This window comes from Heterocephalus glaber, unplaced genomic scaffold (assembly GCF_053883595.1).
Source record: "Heterocephalus glaber isolate CG9 unplaced genomic scaffold, H.glaber_assembly_v1.0 deba00001497, whole genome shotgun sequence".
Lineage (NCBI taxonomy): Eukaryota > Metazoa > Chordata > Mammalia > Rodentia > Bathyergidae > Heterocephalus > Heterocephalus glaber.
Genome location: NW_028258320.1, coordinates 55,798,584 through 55,811,452, shown reverse-complemented (window position 1 = coordinate 55,811,452; position 12,869 = coordinate 55,798,584). Strand labels below are relative to the sequence as shown.

The 12,869-nt window shown below is 38.1% G+C and overlaps 1 pseudogene; it reads left to right on the top strand.

The window, feature by feature from the left end:
• The first annotated feature begins 2,408 nt into the window (after positions 1–2,408).
• Positions 2,409–3,084, top strand: LOC101715400 (large ribosomal subunit protein uL6 pseudogene; annotated as a pseudogene).
• Positions 3,085–12,869: the final 9,785 nt, after the last annotated feature.

The following is a 12,869-nucleotide window of genomic DNA, read 5'->3' as shown; positions in this document are numbered from 1 at the left end:
AGGCAAAGATGGTTCAATTCCAAAAAAACAGGATGATAAGCTAATCACACATTCAATACATCAAAAGAGGAAAATAATGTATTTATTTCAAAAAGTAACTTTATAAAAGGAAATTTGTTTCATATAATAAGCATGCATATATGAATTATTAATGACAAAATCTAAAGCAATTTCTACCAAAATTGAAACAGTGATGTCTTTTCAATCTAATAAAGCCAAAATAGGAATATATATTAGAAAATATAACACAAAAGAATATTATTTTTATTGTCTACCTCATTGAGGAAGTAATTAACTGTGTAATTCTAGCAAACAACAATATAGACCAGATATGATGAGCTAAAAATAAATATAAGAAATTAATATTTTTTCTATATAGGAATAATAAAAAGGTATGTAACAAAAAGAATTACATTCACAATAATAGGAGGAATATGGATTGCAAGGAATGAAACAAAAATATTTATACTCAACTGCAAAATCTGTTGAGGGCCAAAGATTTACACAAGTCAAGTCATATCAGATTCATTAATAGGAAAAATCAATAACAGAAATGTTACAATGTGTCAAATCTTTCCAAACTAATCTATAGACTTAATTCCTTATTTTCCCTAAATGACATATTTTCCCTCTTAAAAAATAATTCTAAAATTAAGGAAGAACAATCAGAAAATGTTTGAAGTAAAAATGGCAAGAGAATTGACTTGTCAATATGCCAAAATAAAAATCTTAGTAGGAATGTATATAAGAAATCAGTGTAAAAAGGCAGCATTTCAAAGAAAAAGGTAAAATCTAATGCAATAAATATCTTAAGTTCAAATAATTAAAGCCAAATACCTTATGTTAGTCAACTTTCAATTGCTGTAAAAAAAAAATCTGAGATACTCAACATATAAAGACAAAAGCTTTACTCTGGCTCACAATTTCATAGGTTTTAGTTCATGGTTAGTTGCTCCAATTGATTTTGGGCCTGTGGCAAGGCAAAACATCCTGGCAGGGTCATGTGACAGAAGAAGCTATCACTCCTGATAACCTGGAAACAAAATGAGAGGAAGGAAAGTGCCAACATCCCCTTCATGGCCACACCCCAAATGACCTACCTTTTGCCAAGCCCCGCCTCCTAAAGACCACTTTCTGATAGCCTGAACACCCACCACTTATGGACCTTTGGGAGAAACTCAAGGTCCAAACTATAACATTACTCTTCTCAGAAGACCTTAAAATTTTCTGACAGATGTTTAAAAGCGAAATGTAAAAAGTAAAACTAGTAAAGAAGAGGAAAATATAGATACGTATCTAAACTTGGTATATACTACCTACTTAGTATTATAACACTTTGCATGTAATAAAAGGAATACTAAAGAATAGTATAGAAACAGTGCCAGCTTTCAACATATACAAATTTTATATGGATGAGATAAAATAAATAATAAGGACAAAAATATTCAAAGATATATGACAAAAGTATATAATTTGTCTACAAAAATATCTTACATATGAATAAGAAAAAATAAATGCCCTAACTGGTAAATAGAGCAAAGTCAGAGGCGAACAATTCACAAAAGAGCAAAGCCATATGCCCATAAAGTGTAGTAATAAAAACTCCTAGCACTTGGTAATCAAAGAAATTCAAATTAAAATAACAACAAAGTATGTTTTCTAGTACATCAGTTCTACAAAACATTAAAGAACACATAATGCCCAGTGTGGGAGAGGAACTAAGGAAACAGATGTTTTCATGCCCCATGATAGGGCCATAATTTTATATGTAATCCTCATTAATTCAATTTTCTAAAATGTTCTGAAAGGGACACAACCTTTGAACAGGGAATCCCACTTCTAGGGAATTCTTCCTAAGGGAAGAGGCAAAAGTAATTGCAAATAAATAATTATGTACCCTGTAGTACACACAGTGATATTTATTATAGAAATATTTTAAATGACCTAAGTCTCCAGTTGGTGCTAGTTAAATGAATTTTGTCACTTATCTCTTATAGACCAGCATATATTCTGTCTTCTACATTCATATTAAGATTAGCCACTCATGGGAATATGCAAAATAGAAAGTGGTCAAAATCTTTTGTCAAGTGCAAAGGGCAGATTGGAAAACAGAACAAATAAATTTCAATTTGGACCAGTAAATACCACACCCCTACATTGAAAGGACTAGGAGGAGGAGTCCAAGCTATTCAGAGGACATCCCAGAGTGGCGATACTGTCTTCTCTTTGCCTTTCAAAAGTTCTACAATGAATATGATTCACTTTTATAGAGAAAATTTTATAAAAATTTTATGGTAATGTTACCAAGATTCTGGATATTCTTAGCTTAAACTTAAATGTGGGAAATATTAGCAAGTTGGAAGCTGTCAAAGAACAATACTTTGCTCTTTGCTGCATCTCTTGCAAGAATGAAGACCATTCTCAGCAATCAGACTGTCGACATTCCAAAATGTCAACATCACTCTGAAGGGAGGTACAGTTATTGTGAAGGGCCCAGAGGAACCCTGTGGAGGGACTTCAACCACATTAATGTAGAACTCAGTCTCCTTGGAAAGAAAAAGAAGATGCTCCGGGTTGACAAATGGTGGGGAAACAGAAAGGAACTGGCTACTGTTCGCACAATCTGTAGTTACGTACAGAACATGATCAAAGGTGTTACACTGGGCTTCTGTTACAAGATGAAGTCTGTATATGCTCACTTCCCCATCAACGTCGGCATTCAGGAGAATGGGTCTCTTGTTGAAATCTGGAATTTCTTGGGTGAAAAATACAACCACCAGGTTTGTGCGAGGGCAGGTGTTGTTTGCTCATTATCTCAAGCCCAGAATGATGAACTATTCCTTGAAGGAAACGACATTGTGCTTGTTTCAAATTCAGGTGCTTTGATTCAGCAAGCAACCACAGTCAAAAACAAAGATATCAGAAAATTTTTGGATGGCATCTACGTTTCTGAAAAGGGAACAGTTCAGCAGCCTGATGAATAAGATCCAAGAGTTATCCAGCTACAGAAACAAGCTTCTGGATTAGAAGATAAATTTGTGATATTTTAATGATGGCAATAAAAGATCTCTATTGAAAAAAAATGAACAATACTTTGTGTGGTCCATATGCCCAAGAATTGCGGAAGCCCATTACAAATTAATTCATATTTGCTGCTCCAGATTTCCCGCATATCAAAGACTGCAGAGCCTAGCAGCATGGAGTGGGTGCCCACTCTTGGCCAGATGTCATGAAGAATGAATCTTATGATTACATTTTGAAAATGAAGAAACTGAAAGTACAGAGGGGTTCGGTAATTTGCCCCACATCTCACAGCTCATAGGTAGAGGAGCTGGGATTCCAGCCTGCCAGCTGGTCCTTGGACTGGCTTCTTAGGCCTATAGTCTGATAACCTCTCTCAGTGCGCACACCATACCTGTGGGGAATAAGAACCCATGTTTTCCTTGAGTGTTTGATGGTCTTTGCTGCCTGTAGGAGTTTGTATGTGTTGTTTCTTCTTCCTGGATCATCACTTGCTTCTATGTGCCAAGGGAAAAAAAGAGAATGCCTGTGTGAGTTTGCACAGAGCAACATTTCCCCCCTGATTTCCACCCTAAGGTAGCAAAGGAATAAGCTTCTCCACCCACAACATTCTCAACCCTTCTCTCTAAAAGCAAGAGCATGGCACCTTTGCAGTGTGAAAAAAGAAAACACCTGAGAATAAGAAAAAACACTGTGTTCAGCAGGTTCGGGGTGTCTCACACTGAGCTGCAAAAAGCTTTTGCTGGGATAGCAATAGGATACTGTGTCAGCCTTCATGATATTTAAAACCTATGTGAATAAAGCATTGAGAAGAAAGAAAGAAAAAAATGTTAGTAGTGCTGTTGAATCTAGGAGGTATTTTGGCAAAATAGTGCGATAAGTAACTGGAAGGATGCTATAAAGAAAGAAACCTTTCAACTTGCCTCCTTGCTTTTACTTATTTTCCAAAATGGTGCCATAGTGGGAAGGTTCTGAAAGACTGCACAATTTCTGACAAATCTCTGTTGGTCAGTCACAGGTCCTGCATTGTGCCCCTGGGGAGTTGTCATCCCACTCTCCCAGGTACCTACACTTCCTTCATGTGTTTCTCAAGCATCTTGGCCCAGTGTCACACCACCCTGGATATCTTCATGAAGATTTTTGTCCCCTAGGTCTGCATCAATGTAACCACAAGATGATCCACTCTATCAATTTCAGGAAACCAAAACCAAACCAAAACAGCACTGAGAGATAAATTTGGGGGAAGGTATAGAAATTAAAGGACTATCATTTACAGAAATATAGGAAGAAGATCCTGAGGTGAGAATGAATGAATGATTTAATTTAATTATCATTCTATGTATTACCATGTAACACTCTAGCATAGTTTCAGAATATTTAAAGCAAGTGATAACATCAATTCCCATGTGGAATAAATCATTTATGTAAGGATGCAAAGTAGCTATCAGAAGTTTAGTGAGAGAGTGAAAGATCATTCTACTGAGAAGCAGGGGCCAGAACATTCCTACCTGCCATAAATATTAAGGATGTTCATAAATACTCTTGCTCTCTCCTTCCAGGCGCATAGTAGGATTGCAGCTCTCCTCCCCCTTTAAGTTAGGGGAGGTCTCATGACTTACTTTGGCCAGGAAGATATTGGTAGAAGTCACACGATGTGTCACTCCCAACAAAAGCAGTAAAAGTGAGCACTTGAGTGACAGCATTCGAGGCAGGAGCTGTTTTGTCAGCCTGGGTCCTTGCCAAGTGGGGAGGAATGTACCTTCATTGTTTTAAGACTGAGACTTGGGGGCTGTTTGTTACTGGAGCACAAACAATTTTACCTTAATCCTCACACTGCCATTGAGCACCAAATTTAACTGTCCAGCAGATGCAGAGTAGTATGTACTTAGCTTATTCTCCTATTTTCTAAGACAAGAAAACACACAAGATTGTTAGGATCCAATATTAAATCTCAAAATAATTCCTCTGCCTAGATTTTTAGACCAGAGCCAACGAAGAGCAGAATAAATTATTTGCATAAAGAGAATTTTCCTGTTCTTCCATAGTCTAATCAAGAAGTATAGATATTGTTGCATTGCTTACAAAACTGAGGTGAAGACTAGAGATGAGCTGGGAAATTTTCCCAGGCCTACGTCTGGGCTTAGCAGACTCTTGATTACCCAACTCCAGTATCTCTTCCTATGGTCACAGCAACTTGTTCTATTGGACTTAAATTATCAGTTGCACAAAGATTAAAGGTTGCAAGGGCTCTGAATAAATGTATATAAACAAGACCAGCTTACAAATTCACTCTATTTTTGCTCTCACTTAGAATCCAATGTTATCTTCACCGAAAAGGGTGTTGTCCAAACTCGAGTTATGAAGGATATGGTATGACACCAGCATCCCTGTTTGGCCTACAGAAGAAAGTGCCAAAAATATCCCTCATCAGAGACTGATGCACTGGGTACAATGATGACCCAAGCTTACCATGAATCTCCCACATAATGTGACCTAGAACTGGAATGCACTTATTTGCCTGGAAGAATCTGGTTTGCTCACTTCCTACAGCTATAAAAAGAGGACCACGCAAGTCCTGGCAGATGGCAGGGAAGTCAAAAGAGTCTCCATCAGATCATTTTTATATGATGGGATTTCAGGGGAGAAAATCAAATTAAAACATTCATCCAATTAGTAAAATGTATGGTAAAAATGATAAATCATTTTTGGGTATCTCTAACTTCAATGATCCCTTTGGAATTCAACTCATCCTCTTTGCCAATGTCAAATCTACCAACTCAGACCCCTGTGTCTCACTTATTAATGGTTCAACTTGAGAATTTGGGAGAACTATGAAATTCATAAAAGGGATATTTGAAACTTCATAATTATGTCAAGTATATCTTGATTTATCAGAACTGTCTGTATTTTAGAGAAAGTATAATTTTTAACAGATAAGTTAATTAGTCCAACAGCCTGAGCATTGGTCAGGAAGTAAGAAAGTTTATTCCAGTCGTAAGTTACTGAAATATGGCCACAAACTTCCTCCCGTGCCCAACCCCACAGCAGGGCCTCAGTAACCAGTGAAGATGTGGGCTTAATTTTATGACTGAACAGTATTGTTCTTTCTGGATAGGAATGTGCCCCTCCAACTCAGCTAAGAGTGGTTTGTTTGTTTGCTTTACAGTACTGAGGATTAAACCCAATACTTTCGCACTGAGTTACATCTCCAGTTTTTTCTCCCCGAGACAGTGTTTTGCTAAGTTGCCCAGGCTGAGCTCAAACTTGTGACCCTTCTGCCTCAACCTCTCAGACTGCTGAGTGGGATGAGTGTAAAGTTGTGCTTTAAATGATCTAAAAACCTTAGAAGAAAACACCTTTTAAAAATGATGGGCTAAACATATACAATCTCTTTAAGGGCAGACCAGCTACTTGGGTGTGGGATGAACTCTTCAGCAGCAGAGGCAGGAGGGTAGCATGGCGAAGGGGAAGGATAAATCCTTGCAAAGCCTCCATCCAGTGCCTGGTGTTATTTCAAGTGCTGACCCCAGGAGCTCATCTAGACAGAGGGCTCCTCTCTGTAGTCAGTTTCATCTGCATTAGGAAAGAATTAAAGAAGTAAGGAAGGGGAGATATGAGTGTATCTCTCTACAGAAAGCTATTAATAGTAATCTTTATCAGCTTTTATTTTATGTTATATTTCCCTATCTTCAAATTTTTATCAGATCCACTTTAAAATTAATTCACATCAGCTACTATGGGATTTTATTTTAATTTTCAATTTTTGCCCCTTTTTTCTGTGAAATTCTGCAGAGAATGAGATATCATGCTGTAAAATTATGAATTACTGAAAGTTAAGGTGATGTGCTTTTGAACTTATATATCATCCCTTCTTATTTATTTAAAGATATTGGGAAATCTGTATTACAAATAAAAATGTAATATACAAATTCATCTTTTTGTTTATTTAAAATATTTTATCACACACCTGCTGTGTGACAGCCACTATTAGTTTTCAGAAATACCAGAAAGAATACATGTGTGCATTTTTCTAGAATTCTCTTGACTCAGTTCTAAACTTTTCATTACAGCTTACATTTGAAAAGTTCTTCATGACTCCTCAAACCGTGTCCCTTTCTCCTCTTTCAGGTTTTGCTTTTGTTCCTGACATCTCAGCTGACACCAGAGATTACTATGGTTAATATTCTTAATTAATATCTGTTAGCTGAGAATTTTCAACCTCCTTAAACCATCATCTATAAAGTACATTTATTGGACTAATTTGTTTTTACTTTCATTTAGGTGCATGAATGCAAATTAAAGACATTAACTAATCAAGCCTGAGAATAATTTATAAAGAAAAAGAAAGGGTCATGTCTTTTCCAACATAAAGTATATGGAACTGCTACAGAAATGACCCAAGTGAGCCCTACTGGTTTATTCAATAAGGGTCCTCTCAAATTCCATCTGTGAACATTTGGTCAGACCTTTTATGGAGAAAAGACATTTCTCCGGGTTCATATTAAGTTTTGTGCACATCTGTGCACTCACCTAATCCCTACCCACATACCACTTCAATTAAAATTAACGGAAGTCAAATCCTTGAGTGGTTTTAATTGCAATATGTAGATTATAAATGGTGCCTATCTTTAACCACACAAAAATTATTTTTTTCCTTAGCCTTTCTCTCAGGAATAATATTTAAGGACAGAGTTGGTTATTATAGACGGATTTTCATTTATTGTGTTGCTGCTCAAAATGATACTATGAGCCTTACCAATGGGCAAAAGGCCAATCAAAATTAATGCAAAAGTACAATTAAGGAGTGTTTTAAAGAAATGCCTTTTCATTCTCTTCAAGGACATACAGTGATATGCGTTGCCAGAAAGAGGATAATGTTGGGCATGCTTTAATGAGGCAAGCATAATTATATGTCAGCTCTATAAATGATGTGGTAAATGGTTTTTTCTCTTAAGTAGGTTAAATATTGTCCTTACATCTGGTTTACAATATTCACAAAATACTCCTCTCATAGATTCCTCATAAAGGTTGTGTCCAAATTATGTTCTCTAAGCCAGCAAAAATGATGTAATGCTCTATTTCATTTGCATGTACAGCCCATATATACATTTCAGGTTGCTAAACATTTAGCCTCAAACCCATGGACAATGTAGTGGATTTTATTTACATACCCAGACCAATAGCCAAATCCACTTTTAAGAGTTCAGCTTCTGATTGTGTTTGTTCAATTGTTTTAGCCAAATCAAAAAATTCTTCCATATCCACACCCTCTTAAAAGCAACAAGTAATTTACTCTTTGTTAATTAAGAGCAGAATTCTAACTACACACCACAATCAGCATTTGTATCTTAGAGAACCAATTACAGTGTCTCAAATAATAATAAGCTAAGATAAACAGAATTTATCACTGAAACAGAAAATACTGTTAAACAAGAAAAAGTCAAAGATGACACAGGAAAATGTCAACTAGGTTAATCACACTTAATACAAAAACATGACTACAACTTTAAGAACACAGCTTAGCTGGAGTTGGAGCTTAGCTTTTTATTTTACTACTTTATTGCCTGCTTCACAACTACTTGGACAAATACAAAACAAGAATTACAGTGCACCATAAGTTATTTTAATATCCTGTAGTGGTGCATACTTCCAATGAAATCCCAAGACTATTATTATGGTTCTGTGTTTGTGTGAAAATGTCAAGTTGTTTCGAGTGACTACATACTCTAAATTATATATAACTGTTACTTTATAGCTAATAGGCACTAAAATTACTTTAAAACAGAAATGTAAAGTTATATTTTCATCCTTTTTGACAGATAATAAAGCTTATTTATGAGATACAATTTTTCAAGCATTAAAACATCTCATGTTTACAAAAACATTAAAAATATTATTACTTGATATTTAAAGGAACACGAAAAAGTCAAAACCATTAGGAAAATATTTGTCCAGCTCAGTGACTCCTCTGTGTTGCCAAACCCTTGTAACTTCACTTATGAAAGTGACTGGTTTAAATACTTTTAAAATTAAAAATATATGTAAGTTCAAATAGAGCCCAGTGATTTAAGATCTGTCTTGTTTCATAATCTGTTGGCCTGCACAAATCCTTTCACATCTATTTTACACAAAATGATGACATATGATAGATTGCACCTATTTATTTTAATCTGTATTCCAAGAAGATAGGTCTCTTAATTGTCCTGTCACTGAATCACTGGGTGGAGTTAAATGATACTTGTTTTTGCTCAGAAACAATGTTTCAAATTTCATCTCCACTGGGTCTAGAGTGCTTGATAATCCCTAAATCTGTACTCCCTTCAATGTATCCAGCTAACATAGAGGTCTGGGAAACCCGCTGAGAATCAGAGCTCCTGCCTCTCTCCTGTAGGGCTCTTCATGTTACAGTGAGAAGGACAGAGAGCCAAAATCTCACCCAAAGCCACACAGCTCCCAGCGGCATATTTTCTTCTTTGAACATGGTAAATGGTGATAAAAAGCCTGCAAGGTCAACATTCAGGGAAGGTTCCAGCCCCTCATGATTGTTCTGGAAAATTAGTGTTCAGAGTCTCCAGCTCAGACTCGCCACCGAGGAGGTGGCCACCTTCCTGCAGCAATATCAGCATGTTTATGCTCACAGCAAAGGATAAAGAGAGGGGCAGCCTGTGGATGAGCCAGTCACACCCGCACAACTCAGTGTTGGGATCTTTCCTGTAAATGATCAAACACAGGCCTCCCCACTCATACAGGCTCAGGAGAATAAAGGAAGTGCTGAGGGCCCCATCCTGGTGCCAGATCTGCTCCTGGTACTTAGTGAGGAGTCAGATGCTCCAGATCAAAGGACATCCTATGAGTCTAAAGCAAAATACAAAGCAGAGAATGTGACAGCAAAAAAAACCCCTGGAAAAACAGTCCTTCCTGAGGGGAACTGGAAGAAAATCATTCCAAAAGAGAGTTGGGTGGACCCTGGGGCTTTAGGTGGCCTGCCCTCCAGGCCTTTCTCAGTGGCAGTCACTTCCCCCTGGAAAAAGACAACCCATCTTGCTGAGGAACCTGTGAAGCAAGGCTATGACACTTTTCCGGAGAATAAAGCTGTCTGGACCATATCTGAGGAGTCTTGCTTGGAGAACATCCTTTAGTTTGCCCTCTTGTTTCTTGTGTTCTGAGGAAGCCTGGCTCCTACCCACTCCCATCTCTATCCTCATCCTTCACACTGGCTGGAGAAGACCAGCTCCTGCCAGGAAATTCCTTTTTGCCTTAGGGACCAGAACTGGTTTCTCTTGCTTGCAACCACAATGCCCCTCATGGAGCTCTCTGAGATTCCTTCTCCATCATAAAATTCCTAAGAATATGGCAGTCCAAGAGTCTGTCCAGACTTTGCACTGGGAATGGACAGGTGCTCTCTTCTATAGGGACTCCGCCACCTGAAGGATGACCCATGTACTTTGCAGAGCCTGTGTTTCCAAGAGTCCAGCAGGGCAGGATCATATATCCCACAACCTCCCTGCCCAATGGCCCTCTCCAAATTTATTGCAGGTTGCAAGTTCCAGGTTCTTTCTACATTGCTTTCTGCCAGTATGCCACTTGTTATTAAGATAATGAAGTTTCTGTCTCTAGAAGGTTAATGTTTCACCTTCCAGTGGCCCAGCTAAATGGACTTGGCCCGAGCCAGAGTTAACCAGAAAGGTAAGGTCTTGGCTTTCCTTTCTGATCTGCTTCCTTGGGAAAGCCTAGGTCTTCCTCTTCACAGATGGAAGGCTATTCACAGGCTCTGAGAATTAGAGCCCTTGACACAGTCAGGTCTGTGGAAGGATCATGCATAGGAAGTTGGTCATTCTAGGCAGAGCCATGTCCACCCACCAACCAAGAATCTGGCTCTGCTGCCCAGGGCAGAGTAGAGTCTAGACTCCAGCAAGTTGTCTCTCCAGGAAGCCCAGCAGGAGGCTAGCAAGCAACTAAAACCAGGACAAAAGGTTTAGCTGTGTTTTAAAGACTAATCTCTAACCACATCCCATAGGCTCTGTTCCTCCTCCCAAGCCACCATTAACTATTAATCCACCTCAAGGGCAGGGGAAGGGAAACCCATCTCTTCTGTGTAAGAAGAGGGGGGAAATCATAGCAATGCAGAATTTTGAAACAAAAAATATTAGGAAGCTGTCAATATTGCCAAAACTATTAAGAGGTTCAACTAACTTCATCCGTGTAAATGTGCTTGTGTTTAGAGGCCCAAAGGACAGCAGTCTCTGGAAAAATCCCATGAAGCAGAACAATTTGCAACAGTTGCTAAGGACTCCTTTGATTTAATATTGATTTTTCTCAGATTAACCTGGAGAAGCTGGGAAATTTACCTGGTGGGTTAACACAGGATTATGTTTGATCTATAATGGCAGATGAAACAACTTCATATCCCAAGATTTTATGTGAGAAAACATGTCTTTCGTGATTGATTTTTTTTTAACATATTCTATTGTTTATTGACTAGGTCAGACATGAGCATAATGGACAAATGCCATAAGCCAGAATGTAATGCAGTATTATGTAACCAAATGTTTTCAGAATTTAGGTAAATAAATGTGCTAATCCAAGTCATATGGTACAGACAATATTTAAGTGCAAGGTCATTCAATACTTCCACTTAATAGAAGAAGCAGTAGGTTTAATATCTTCTACACTCGTGTCTCAGCATCTCATGTGATATGAAGCTTGTCCTTTTTTCATCGGTGATATTCTGAGTGATGTTTGTGAAGCTTTCCAATCAGCCCTTCTTCTGAGAACAGAACTCCTCATTCTCCATAATGTTGACCCTTTCTCCACCAGTCCCTAAAACAGGCCACCTGTCTGCCACATCTCCCATAGTGTCCACCTAACTGTCCTGCAATAGTTATGCCACCCCAGTCAGGCTTCCCATCCCTCCCCTCTCCCTGCACTAAGGCCACCATTTTTTGACCATGCTATGAGTGGCTGTCTTCTCTGTTAAGTGGAGACAACCTGCCTTCAAATGAAGCCAACAGTGTTTTTTCTGAACCGGGGATTGAACTCAGATTCTTGCACTTGCGAGGCAGGCACCGGAACCATTGAGCTAAATCCCCGGCCCTAAGACAACATTGAAGAAAGCAGAACCCAAAGATAAAAAAGATAGACAACATAGCCTGTGACATGCCTTACATCTCTGATCCAGCCAAATTTATTAACCAATCCTATTAAAGTCCTGCTTAGCATAAGGAATTATCACTGGGGACTCAGTGACTTGCAACCAAAAGGCTTCCAGCAAGATGTAATCTCCGTAGATATTTCTTTGTCTCACTCTTTCACTATCCCACACACTCTCCAGTCACCCAGGACTTAATTCACCTGCTTTTCTTAAAATCACCAGCTCAATTTACAGCAATAACCACAGAGTAAAACAAACATATTTCTTTCATAAGCAGAGTTGGGGAAAGTTCAGTGTACTGTAAATAAGAAAAGGTGTTACCTTTCATGACAGTTTATCAAATTTATGTTCAGAAAAAGTTGGAATTAAAATTAAATTAAATCTTAACAGAATAAGCCCTACGATTCAACACTAATTTAAGCAGGGAAGTTGTGCAAAATTGTATTTCAAAAGGGTGTGTTTATAGGAGAGTGTTTGATCTCTGGTGATAGAGAAAACCATTGAATCAGGGAATCTGAACCTTTGGACGTAGCAGGGATGTCGGAGACACCAGAACCTCCTTTCTGTCTGTTTAAGATCATGAAACAGAGGCCAAAGGGCTTGCTCTGAGTTGTAGAGTACAGGAAATCCCCAAACAAAGCTTCAAGAAGAACAGTGAACAGCCGAAAGAAAGAAAGAAAGAAAGAAAGAAAGAAAG